At 49.4% G+C, this 13,677-nt stretch overlaps 1 long non-coding RNA gene across 2 annotated transcripts in view; it reads right to left on the bottom strand.

Moving 5' to 3' along the window:
- Window positions 1-13,677, bottom strand: part of LOC138550342 (uncharacterized) — an 80,166-nt gene that overhangs the window by 21,611 nt on the left and 44,878 nt on the right. For both annotated transcript variants that reach the window (XR_011294102.1, XR_011294108.1), the window contains exon 2: window positions 2,583-2,669. This is a non-coding gene — a long non-coding RNA (uncharacterized lncRNA). The remainder of the gene's footprint in view (window positions 1-2,582; window positions 2,670-13,677) is intronic.

The following is a 13,677-nucleotide window of genomic DNA, read 5'->3' as shown; positions in this document are numbered from 1 at the left end:
AGGCTATGCCCTCATCAAGAGGACTAAGGTACCCGCAAGGAGGAAACCAGGAAACCGGCATCTCATGCTATGCCCTCATCAAGAGGACCAAATTACCCGCAAGGAGGAAACAAGGAAACCAGCACCTCACGCTATGCCCTCATCAACAGGCCCCGAATTACCCGCAAGGAGGAAACAAGGAAACCGGCATCTCATGCTATGCCCTCACCAAGAGGGCTAAGGTACCCGCAAGGAGGAAACAAGGAAACCGGCATATCATGATATGCCCTCATCAAGAGGACTAAGGTACCCGCAAGGAGGAAACCGGGACACCCACACCTCATGCTATGCCCTCATCAAGAGGACCGAATTACCGGCAAGGAGGAAACAAGGAAACCAGCACCTCATGCTATGCCCTCATCACGAGCACCAAGGTACCCGCAAGGAGGAAACTGGGACACCCACATCTTATGCTATGCCCTCATCAAGTGGACCGAATTACCCGCAAGGAGGAAACCAAGAAACCAGCATCTCATGCTATGCCCTCATCAACAGGACTGAATTACCTGCAAGGAGGAAAGTAGGAAACCAGCATCTCATGCTATACCCTCATCACGAGCACCAAGGTACCAGCAAGGAGGAAACCGCATCTCATAATATGCCCTCATCAAGAGGACCAAGGTAACTGCGCAAAGAGGAAAGGGGCATCTCATACTATGCCCTCATCAAGCGCACCAAAGGGGCTTCTCATACTATGCCCTCATCAAGCGCACCAAAGGGGCATCTCATACTATGCCCTCCGAGGACCAAGGTACCCGCAAGGAGGCAACAAGGAAACCGGAATCTCATAATATGCCCTCATTAAGAGCACCAAGATACACGCAAGGAGTAAACTGGCATCTCATGGTATGGCACCCATCAACAGGACCATATAAGCCTTCAAGGAGGAAACAAGAAAACTGACATCTTATGCTATGCCCTCATTAACAGGACCAAAGTAGCTTGCAAGGAGGAAACGAGGAAACTGGCACCTCATGCTAGACCCTCATGAACAGGACCACGGTAGCCCACAAGGAAACCGGAAACTCATGCTATGCCCTACGACCAAGGTAGCCCACAAGGTGGAAACAAGTAAACTGGCATCTTATGCTATACGCTCATCGCCAGGACCAAGTTACCTGCAAGGAGGAAACAAGGAATCTGGCATCTCATGCTATGCCGTAATCAACCGGACAGAGTTACCCGCAAGGAGAAAAGAAGGAATCTGGCATCTCATGCTATGCCGTAATCAACCGGACAGAGTTTCCCGCAAGGAAGGAACAGGGACACGGGCATCTCATGCTATGCCTTAATCAACAGGACCAAGTTCATCTGGGTGTGATGAGACGGAAAGCAGAGCATGCGGTTCTGCCGTCATCAACTGGAACATCATCCTGGTTTCAACGAGAACAGCTTGACGCTCTAGTTCATGAAAGGGCTGAAAACCCCACTCTAAGGAACATCTAGGAGAAGGTACAAACATGCAGCTCCCACCACAAGATAACCATCCCCTATCCACCACTGCAGACCCAATCCCCCTCCAACTCCATACCCTTTCTCACCACCATTCTCTTATGTCCAAGGCTACACCACTCTCCAGCAAGGTCTGCCCTATATAAACCACATACATACCTAGAACGTGCCCTTTACCTTCTACAAACCTATACCAGAGAGAAACCCGCCGGACATGGTTTTATCATTCTTGAACAACACATGGCCCAAAGCAGCAGCCGCTCTAGCAAATCTCGACCAATGACAAGTCGCATCAGGTCTTTTATTTTACACTTCACCCAGTGGGGGCAGCAGTACCAATCTCCTGGAGGTCACATGAAAAGTGGGGTGATTCTCATGGGGGTTACATCTCACTGAGGAATGGAGGGCTCTCCTTCACACAGGAAGACTCACATTCACGAGAGGTAGAGAAGGCAGGTCATGATACCCTAACACTCAAGAGCCCGGCTGGCAGGAGAGTCCCCCTCAAACACTGAATCACTACACACTCTAGTATTCTACTACCATTTCTCAATTGCCCTTTTGTCCAATTTTCTGTTTGCTTTGTTACCATAGATCTTTCCATTTGCCTTTCCACCTCCCTTGGTCTGGTTGAATTCATCGTATTTCAGTCTTTCCCCCACACTCTACATGAATTCTTTACTTGCAGCATATTCATAATCCCATCATACATTTTAGGACACAGTCATATGCTCACACCCGCACAACACTCCCAGATCTGCCTCTCTGCCCACCTTTCCTTGCCAGAGGCCATCCTGTAGTGCAGTTGACGAACTGCGAATGGTTGGAAATCCCTGGCAATGTGATTTTATACAGGTAACCACAAATCACTCTACCAGGAATCCTACCATCCGCAGCAGAATGAAAGCACTGATAGATTCAATGGCTAAGAGTGCGACTTGGGTCCTCTGGCCATCTTCCAAGCACTGTCAAATTAACAAGGCAGCCTCGTTCTCAGCCTCATTCCATTGATGCATGAAGGTTAACATTGACTGTCGAATACAATGTGTTTATTAAATATTTAAGATCTTCATTTAAAATGAACAACGTACCTTGTTCACCACCAGGGCTGCTCCCCATCCCAATGATGTAGAGATCCCTCAGTTTATATCCCCTTCTGTTTCTGCCGTCTGCTTTACCTGTTAAAAGATGGGCAGAGATTAGGTCACAACTATATTTGTATAATACGAAATCCGCATAGAGCAGAGTAATGGACGGAAGAGTCAGAATGCATAGGAGGTCGGCTGGGAGCTATTGGTCCTGCTACCTAGACTCAGATGCACAGTTCCTGTCAAGCTGACTGCCAATCATGAACTGGCAGCCTTGACACACTTGCGTATAGGCGCGTTATAAATGCCATATAGTGCTGATCATCTCTGTACACCCTTACAAGACCCCACAATACAAGAGTGATGTCGGAGGCCCATCCCAGTGAGGGTTTTCAATCCTCCACCATCCAAATCAGATCAACGGATCAAGGTGGACTCCTCTCAAGGTGGACTGCACTGCCTCCCCCTTCATGGGCCGCGTTACGCCCGAGCCTTACTGCATCACCTGCCAATCCAGGAACCCATTCCAGGAAGCCCACCATTTCCAGTGGTCAGAGAGCAACAACCCACAACCGCTCCAGCAAACCTTGGGGTTGACCAACAAACTACAAATACCCAAAATAAAAGAACCGTAGGAAGCTCAAAGTACAAGCGGTGTACAGGAGGTGTAGCTGCACAGACTGCGTAGGATATTAGACTTCAGAAGTACCACCTGGGGTGGACAGCTGCAGTAATAGGGCCGACTGGGACGACTTCCTTTTACTGTCAATGTATTATTTTGTTAAGAGAAAGGGTGCGATATCGCTTGACACCACCATACTCCAGTAGACTTATTCACAACCCAGACTTTTAGTTAACTGAGAAGTCATGGGGGCATGTGGGGGGGGGGGGGCTACTAGCAGGTCTTGGCCCCAGCGAAGGGTGTCGGGTCTAGAATGAATACATACCTTAGCCTTTCTTTCAGATTTTTCTTTCAGATTTTTTTTTAGTTTTCTATCTGTTGTTTTTGTGAAATGTACACAGCTGTCTAAGCGTGCTTGGAGTGTGGTCTATATTTTGAGAAACAGCATTCCAAATGTTTGGATTGGGTAAGGAGCAGTCAATAACGATCAATAACCAACTCACGGTGTCAACTTCGCATTATTGACTGCATTTACAATCAGACATGTTATTTCTTGCCCATTTTCATGCCTACGGGAAGCGTAAGGTGATAACGGAGGAAAACTAAAATGACCCAATGGTATGCACCACAAATTCATTCGATAAGGTTATTATCAAGTACTAATGTTTGGGAAATAACTCGCTAGGCATGGTGAAATCTTACTTGGCAAACAACTCCCCCCCCCCCCAGACATTATATATACAAAAGTATTCGTCAAACTGTGTTGGGAATAAGGCTTAAAACAAATATGATAAATAGTAAAGTTAATAAATTGCTAAATTGCAACTAAAAATAAATAGTGCTTAGATGGCATCAAACAAACAGACCAAAACATTAACCAAAGTTTAATCATAAATTATTTGTAAACAGGAAAAATGTTTGATAAAAAAAATGGGATCAAATGTGTTCATCTGGCATGAATATAAATTAACTTGAAAACGAATCTCTGATTCAGAAAAGTTAAATTAAGAGGATTCCAGGGTCTTAAAATAAATGTGTGAAGAGACATCAAGGAATAGTAGATGCAAGCGTGAAGCTTTCATCCAGACATTCTCCGGGTCGCAGTCAAATATCTGCAGTTATTGACTGGCATCTCTAGATGAATGCTGTTTAGAGGGGGCTGGACTGCACCCTTGTGCCCATGAAAATCGCCTAGGAGGTGTATTTTATTTAGATTTGTAAAGCGCACTGCAGCCCACGGGCATCGAGGCGCTAAGATGAGCTTAAGTAGGCTCGATTCTGGGTTACATGAATGCTGCCCAAGGAAGATTCTTATACATGGGAAGGTTTTTACAGAGATAGGAGTGACCGCAAGGTTACAGAAGCAGCGGTAGACGAAACATAATCAGACAAAGAGCATAGTTTTGATGGCCTTTCGGAAGGCTGCATGACAGTCAATGCTCCTGATGAGTGGCGGGAAGGCGCTCCTTTCAGGGCATTGGTGCACGAGGTGAGTGGCTCTGCCCTTTGACTCGTATAACGACCGCTGGCAGCCACTGCAGGTTGGGTCTGTGTGAATAACGCCCCCAACGGACGGTGGAAGGACACTGTCAGACAGCTCTCCCCCCCTTCTTCCTGCCCATCATGTTAGCATTAGGGATTGGAGGGGGGGGGGGATAGATACCCAAGCCCCCCACCCTCAGACAGAGGACGGGGCAGGTTAGCATGTATGAGGGGGACTACTCAGCCATCACGGACCCCTTCCCATAACTTCACACGATCACTAGACATGCCCCCAAATAAGGCGAATTAAAACTTGTAGTGGCAACTCCAGCCCCCTCCCCACCTGAGTTAATCTATTTTCCCCATTAAAGCCTGGCTTTACAAAGAGGCAAGTTAATACCGTTTTTCTACAGATGCGATGATCTGATCAGCTCCAATGCCATCCAATCTAAACTCCTGGCCCAGCACAACTCTCGAAGCTTCCCGCCGATCCCACAAGGAACTCCACTGCCCGCTCCCCCTCCACTATCCCACAAGGAACCTCCACACACTGCCCGCTCCACCTCCAGTATCCCACAAGGAACTCCACTGCCCGCTCCCCCTCCACTATCCCACAAGGAACCTCCACACTCTGCCCGCTCCGCCTCCAGTATCCCATAAGGAACTTCCACACACTGCCCGCTCCACCTCCAGTATCCCACAAGGAACTCCACTGCCTGCTCCCCCTCCAGTATCCCACATGGAACTTCCACACACTGCCCGCTCCACCTCCAGTATCCCACAAGGAACTCCACTGCCCGCTCCCCCTCCAGGATCCCACAAGGAACCTCCACACTCTGCCCACTCCCCCTCCAGTATCCCACAAGGAACTTCCACACACTGCCCACTCCACCTCCAGTATCCCACAAGGAACTCCACTGGCCGCTCTCCCGTATCCCTCAAGGGACCTCCACACTCTGCCCGCTTCACCTCCAGTATCCCACAAGGAACCTCCACACTCTGCCCGCTCCCCCTCCAGTATCCCACACGGAACCTCCATACTCTGCCCGCTCCCATTCCAGTATCCCACAAGGAACCTCCACACTCTGCCCGCTCCCCCTCCAGTATCCCACAAGGAACCTCCACACACTGCCCGCTCCCACTCCAGTATCCCACAAGGAACCTTCACACTCTGCCCACTCCAGTATCCCACAAGGAACCGCCACACTCTTGCACGTGCCCGGCCCCCTCTGCCCCAGATCCCTCCTCTTTGCCCACACTTCTCCCTAGAACCTGTTGGCAGGTACTCACCTGACCAGTAGGGTAGGCCTTGTTGGTACTTATTGCCCCTGTGGGCAGCGTGATTGTGGGGCCAATGGAAAGAACCCAGTTTCTCACAGTCTGGGATTTAGGAAAGTTCCTCAGTGGAAAGGCGTTGGGGGGGGAATGAGAACTCCCTCGCCCAACAATCTGTGCCACAAATACAAACGTTGCTTAAATTAAAAGCCATAGAACCACAACTTGATGGGGCAAAACGGAAGTAGCCATGGGCGCTTACTCGCCATTTACTCCAAAACCGTGCACTAACTGCTTAAAACAGAATATCCGGGGAAACGCAACCACCATGTAGCAACTAGAATTCCTCGACTTGTGTTTCGCTCTTATACTACAAAGCCTTGATTGCAGGGGTATGAATGAGTACCCCATGGTGCATTTAAGAAAGAGGTGCAAAACTGAAATGCACCCTGCTACGCCTCCTGGAGAGAATATTCCTGGTAAATTCTGAAGGGGGTCGGGGGGGGGGGGGCACTGTTACTGGCCAAGATACCGCTGAGCCTAGGTTCAAGATCCAGACAGAAGGACTCCTTAACAGAGTTGAGTAAACGGAGTCCTCGCGATTTCCACCGGTGGGACGCTGGTGTACTATCCACTGCCAGCGGACCACCCAGCAACCCACAATCAAGGCAATGGAGGCCGGTGGCATGGCCACCTGTGAACATTCCAACAGCATTCCTCCGGGAATCCACCAGTGGGAAGCCAGAAAGTCTTTCTCCACTGGTGGAAACCATTGACTGCAAACTCTAAATCTGCCCAAGAGTCCAAACGTGGGGTAACACTGCAGAGGCAAGCTGGCGCTTAGAAGGCTTCGGAGAGGGGCAGGAGAAACCCCACAGCGTTTCAGTGTAGGGGTGCATGATGCGGGATGGGAGTGCTAGGCTGGGGCATTTAAACTAGTGGGGGTGTAAGAAGTGAAGGGCTGTATGAAGCGGTGGAGAGGCCCGGCATGGACTGGGAAGTGAGGAATGCGTAGAGTTCTCCACTATATACCAGCTGCATGCGGCTTGGTTTCTGTCAGCGGGTGTTGGAATGTATCACTGACCAGACAGAGTCCAAGTAGCAAAGGAATGGCATTGCCCATCATCCCGAATATGGCATAGTCAGGCAACCCTTTATCTATGCCTCTAATGAAGAGAGCTGCACTAGGCAATGATAAACATCCCCGCCACCAAGCCAGACCAAGTAAAAATGGCCACCATTTTCCTGATCACAATAACCCTGATTCACAAGTCTAAGCTCCAGTCATTCCGCCTAAGGTTTACCCTCTTCTCCCCAATGGTTGTAGAGAAACTAGAAGCTGCACAAACATGGCTAGCCATCAGCTTCCACGCCATTGATGGCTAACAATGGTTTTGAAGCCGGCCACCGATGGCCATGAGTAGCATGGATGCGGAATGTCAATGGTCATCAGTGGCACGGAAGCCAACCGCCAATGGTCAAAGGCGTAGAAACAGATCGTGGATGGCCATACATGGTGAAGCAGCCACCCATCGGTGGCCATCAATGGCGTGGACGCCAAATGTTTGAGCATCAATGGCATGGAAACTGACTTTCGATGGCTATGAATCGTCAAGAAGCCAACCGCCGGTGGCCATTAATAGCATGGATGCAGACTGTGGAATTCGTCCATTGATGGACATCAATGACGTGGAAACCAATCACTGGTGGCCATCGATGGCATAGAAGCCGACCGTCGATATCCATTAATGTCGTGGAAGCCAAACAATTAGGGTTGGGCAATATGGATGAAAAGTCATATCTAGATATTTTCGGCTGAATGGTGAACTACGACATCTCGATATTGTTTATGTAGGTTAAATGCTCAGTTGTAAGCCACCACCCACACGTAAGATGTTGCAAACACCTATGAGACATTGATCAAAATAAAGTGCAACTACAAGGTTACCGTTTCAGAATACACACAGTTGTGTAAATATCAAAATGTAAATTAAAATTGTACTATACATAATATTGCCCAGCCATTCCACCAATGCTGTGAATGCTGACCAGTCACATGGAAGCCGCCCACTGGTGGCGATCAAGGGCATGGAAGCCAACCTTAGATAACCATGACATGGAAGCCGACCCTCGATGGCCATCGATTGCGTAGAAGCCGACCTTCGATGGCCATCAATGGTGTGGAAGCCAACAGTGGATGGTGTGAAGCCAACCATCGATTGGCATGTAGGGTCTGGAATCTGCCCGTTAATGGCATGGTACACATACTGTTTGACCCCTAAAGATGAGGCCACCGTATAAGACGCGGCCTCTACAATTCACGCAAAGCTGCTGGGTAAGGTTTCCAGGGTGGGATAGAGCAGTGAAGTCTTACTGGTCGACCCAGAGATCACGTGACAAGCTCCTGGGGCTGAGGTATGCGGCCTACCTTTCACAGGGGCCTGGGGGGGGCTGAGAGCAGGGGCTGTGTAATTTGGTGTTATTAGTAATATTAACCCTTGCATAGTGGGCCTTAGAAACGATTCAGCCGCCCCCACCCTCAAAGCTGGGTAGTTCGATATTTGTTTTACCATCGGTGAAAGGAGAGGGTGAACCACAAGGATATTCAACCTTATGTCATGAAGGTTTCACATTCCTCTTCACAGCAGCAGCACAACACACCGAGTTGTTCCTGCAACTTGGAAGTCCTGCACAGCGGCGCACGAGGATTTCGTATGTCACCTGTTACAGCCAGGCACCTAGACATCCATGACTGGGTGCCCAGCTGCAGTCAGCCCAGCCAACCCCACAGCACCTGCCACAGGAGTGGGTGCCCTGATTAATCCAAATGGATTTGCATGGGTCGCCAACTAGTCCATAAGGACCCCTCCAAAAGCGGTAACAGCGGTTTGAGCAGGAGAGGGGGTGGGAAGTGGGCATATGTCACACAGTTTAGACCTGGCAGCTCAAGGCGAGGTCTGCAAGAGTAAACCAGGCATACCCATGTAGGTGTGGCTCAGTAGATGCAGGAGGCAGCTCCAGTTCACACAACACTATGTGCCGGAATTCATGGAAATGTGTGCAGAAATCCTGCAAGGGCCGCGCACCAATTCGGACACTGCGCAAGCCTGTGCGCAGGAAAAAATGGGCGCCATGCATATTGAGGACGTTTTTCCATGCAAAGTAACTGTATTTGCATGTCGAGGCCGGAATGTTCCAGACACGCCACACGCAAAGCATAAAACAGCCAGATTAGCCATCCTTGCGCGCTCCACCACCCCAGGGTGCGAACACACTTACCCTTCAAACAGTTCATGGGAAGCAGGCTTGTATCCCCCGTAACTGTTGCCGGCACCCAGAAAACATGCCTTTGAAACATTGTAACTCGGCGTGAGAACTCGCATAAACCATTCCTCCCCCCTGCTACACTGCTTATGTGCACTCCCAAGTAAGTTCGGAACCCAGGTTGCGTACACGCACCCAAAAATCCGACGTGCAATCCCACCTCCGCGCTGCAAATCATACGATCAAGTGTACTTACTTACCCCTGCCTTTCAGTGGAGGATCGTATGAAGGACTTGCATGGCCATTTCCCGGCCAAGAGGTTGTGCGATCAAATCCATGAATAGGGTTTGTGCAGAACATTTGTGGGCGTGCGAGGGACTGCCTGCAGGCCGGCCCCAAGTTCTTCTCCATTCTTGGTGTTCTGGCCCCTTCCCACTCCTCTGTGCAAGCCATTCCCACTCTCTGCATGGAGTCTCGCACAAGGCTCTTGACGGCTCGCAGAGACATGCCGAGCCACCACGCAAGTCTTGGAAAAGTGCCACATATTTGATCTTGCACGCAGTTTGGCACGCAAGTACCCTATTTTCCCTGCAAAGAATTCCATGAATCATGCCCCATGTGGGGGGGAGGGGGGGCTACAAGCAGGACACCCACCTTACCCTGGAGATAATCACACTACCCTTCAGCCTGGGCAGGACACCTTGCGGTTTGATGCCACTGGTGGCACACTTATGCTGAGGAGGTTGGGGGGCAAATACAAATATGTCAAAAAGGCGATTTGTCTCGGGCAATACAAAAAGCAATAAACGCAATTAATTATTCCAAATTTTTGCAGACACCAGCCTAAACGTTTCTGTGGCAAGGGGGTCGATGACTATCCCTTAGAAACAGCAATTTTTGATCAGGTCCTCCACCAATAGGGTAAGCAGCGATAACCCCCATTCCAGCCCTCCACACAAGGCTGTAATGCCAGTATTATATTACAAAATCGAGCCACTGAGCAGTGAGGCAGAATGTTGGGAGAGCAACAGGCTTTATAATAGTGGTTAAGGCCAGGGGTGTTGCTAGGTCTGGAAAAGATCAGGGGCTAAGCCAATGTCAGGACTGGCGAGATTCGGGGCTAGCTATAGCATTTTGGTTGTAGTCGCCGAGCTTCTATCCGGGGCTACAACCGAAAGACCTGGGGCTATATCTCCCCTGCCCCCCTCAGACCCCACCCTAGCATGCCTCTGGTAAAGGCCCCCTGCTGACGCATTGTTTTCATAGGCTCGCCAATGGGCCATTATTGGGATTCGTGGTACACATGCAAACACAATCCAACCGTTGCAGTGATGTTGTGCATTTTGCCCAGTATTTTGGTACAACATAGTTGGCATTCAGAGACTTCAAGTAGGAAAGTGTGCACTCACTTTTGCCAAGATCATCGTACCAAACTGCATATGTTCCCCATCACCATGTGTGTAATTTTAGGGGGGACAGGAGCGTTTGTCCCCCCCCCCAACTTTCATGGCATACCATTTGGTCCCCATTAATTTGACTGCGGCATCTTTTTTTCCCCAGATGTCATGTCCTCCCCAATATTTTCAGCAAAGTTACTCCACTGCCCTTCTCTGCCCACCTTGCAGCGCCCAGCTGGTCTCGCCGGACACCTTGAATGTTGCTGCTCTAAACGAAGGCAGCAAAGGACCAAGCTCGGTTTACCAACCACCAGGGTTTAACCGACTTCAATTTGGTCAGACCTGAATATATAAATATAGCGTATGGACTCCCACCACAGTGATATGATAAGGTATTTGTACCGCGCAGCGTCACCAATGGAGTTGATCCCCAGGAGCTCTGGCGGATCTGTAAACGAGACAGTGGGATGGGTTAGTAAGGTGAAGAGGGAGTAGGATAGTGGGAGGAGTGGTGTTCTGTTGGCAGCAATTCGATATACACCGGGTGCTGAGCTTTGGTGTGAGTACCATAGTCAGTCCGTGTGTGCTGTAGGTGCGGCTTATGTGTTGTTGCGGTGAAGTGCGATAACAATCAAACGGACACTTTTCACCTCTGTGAAGGGATAAAGCATTCAGTGTAACTTTAGGGCACCCCCCCCACTTGAAGCACAATGTACATCAAGCGAACAGACCTCCTTGGCCATCTACGACCATGCCTGGAGGCGGGGGCAGATCCACTGGGGCGAGGGAGATGATTGTCTGATCACTGCAACCAATCACCACAACGAAGCTGCCAACAAGGTATTGGCAATGCAAGACCAGTGACGGGAGTCCAGAAACTCATTTAATCCCTAGTCAACCCATACGTTTGTCATAGCGCTTGGATAACGGTTAAGCGCTGTATACATGGAATTTTTCACGATTAGTATACTATACATACCACAAAGGATTACTGAATATGGACCACAGGAAAAGGCTGTGGGTAAACATCTCCATACACATACAAGCCCACGAGCCACACACATGTGCAGAGGGTTCGTTTTGAATGTTATTCTTTCTGCAATTGATTTGTTAATGGGTCTTGTACCGCGCACTGTCGCCGCTTCCGTGGTCTCTTGGCACTCTGGCGGATCTGCAATGGTAGAGGGGAGGGGGGGTTGCAGGGTTTGATAGTCGGGTTGAGAGGGAGAAGAGCAAGAAGGCTTTGATGTTCTGTTGGCAGCTTCAGATCAGAGAAACCGGTCACTGCACGCCAGCACTAGTTTGTGAAGGAAACCAAACAGTGTGCAATGAGATTACCGCATGAAATGCATTCAATACAGAAGGGCGGCGAAGAAGGCTTCCATCGTAGGCGTCGAGCATTCCAGATGCAACGTACCAATGACATGAGTCGCACTACATTGCCTGCTCGAATGTCAGCACTCTGGCAAAGCCTTTATATCACGGTTAAGCAAGATAGCATCCACACCGAGCAAGCAAGTGGCATGGGTAGTGCCAACACATTACAGCTTTCGGATCTGTAAATTACCCTCCCGAGACAGGCTTCACTTCGATTGACACTTACCGGAGTGTAGCTGTGCCAAGACATGAGTAGGGCATCCACTACAAATGAAATCAAACCCTGATGGACAGTGTGCGATGCATTGAATTATGGGAAGCAAATGTGAGCCGGCAAAAAACGAGATACTAGGCGTATTTGGAAAGCTTGTGTGCAGGGGTGCAGAGTACTCGCAGAGTAGGGCCTGAGCGGTCAAGGCCCCCCCCAATCTGTAAATGCCCTCTCTGCAGCAGTGTGGGAATCTACAGATGTCAATGTCACTGCGGTGGACCCAACTACATTAGCTTGAGGTGACACTGGTTAGACCATCCTGGCTACGCCTGTGGTGTGTCGGGGCCTGGGCAACACCCAGGAAAAGTACTTTCAATGGAACATCCCTAAAATCTGGGCCCAGGATCACACCTCTCAGCCCCTCCCCCAGAAATTCAAAAGCTAGCTCCCCTGCTCACAACCGAAAATAGAGCGTATCCGGAAATACACGTTTTGAAAGGAGTTTCTTGTGGCAAGCGCTGCGGACACTCAGCGTTCAATATAAGGATTACCCTAAAAGACAGCCTTCGGCGACTATATAATGATGGGAGAGACATGGATGCCACAGACTAGAATATTGTGTGCATTTGCACATAAATCTGTGCATAGCTGTGCATGCATTCAAACATGGGTGTTTGTGGCTGTGTGCATGTGAGCGGGTGCCCGTTATTATACAATTTAAATAATAGATTTGACGGTACAACAAAATGATGGTTTTTCTCTAACATTCCTACACCGACCCCAACCCCCTACGCCTTGTAGAGTGAAATTCCCGTTTTCTGTCAGTGCTGTTAACTTTACTAATGTGTCTTCCTTACACACCTTGTAGGAAGGTGAGGCTATCAATCGCTCGTCCACATGGTGCACCCCATGTGGGAGGCGACACCACATATACTGGAGACCAGAGTGGGTAAAGGCAAACACATACTGGCTATCTGTGTGTGTGTGAATAGAAAAGTAGGCAGAACACATATCAGCTGCCATGATAGGTTATATAACGTGCTTAAAACCCAGAGGTTTCAAAGCGCTGACCCGGTGATTGAACCTGTGTTGCTTCGTGTCGTCTTGCTTCCAAGTCGAGCGCGTTGCCGCTGAGCTATCCTCCCGAGACAATAAAGCACATGGCAGAGAGGCACACATGACAGGATGGTTGCTCGGTTTCAGACTACTGGGAATGTTGGCAGAACTAGTAATTGCTGCCTGTACATCTTTAACACATCTCTAACTATCAAGTACTGGTTTCTTTAGGAGTAGCTGTGGGGTGTTAGATGGGCTGGTTGTGGGGACGATTATCCCTTGTTCTAATAATGACTCAAATGACCATTGAAACACCCGCTTCTGCCTTAGATGTATCCTGACTTCCTTAGCAGGACCTTCGAGTACTACACCCGAATATGCAGTTGCTCATATTGGATCCATTCCAATCACATG

Source organism: Ambystoma mexicanum, chromosome 1q (genome assembly GCF_040938575.1).
Source record: "Ambystoma mexicanum isolate Mex_15411 chromosome 1q, UKY_AmexF1_1, whole genome shotgun sequence".
NCBI classification, from domain to species: Eukaryota; Metazoa; Chordata; class Amphibia; order Caudata; family Ambystomatidae; genus Ambystoma; species Ambystoma mexicanum.
This window is presented reverse-complemented; position numbering and strand designations above follow the sequence as displayed.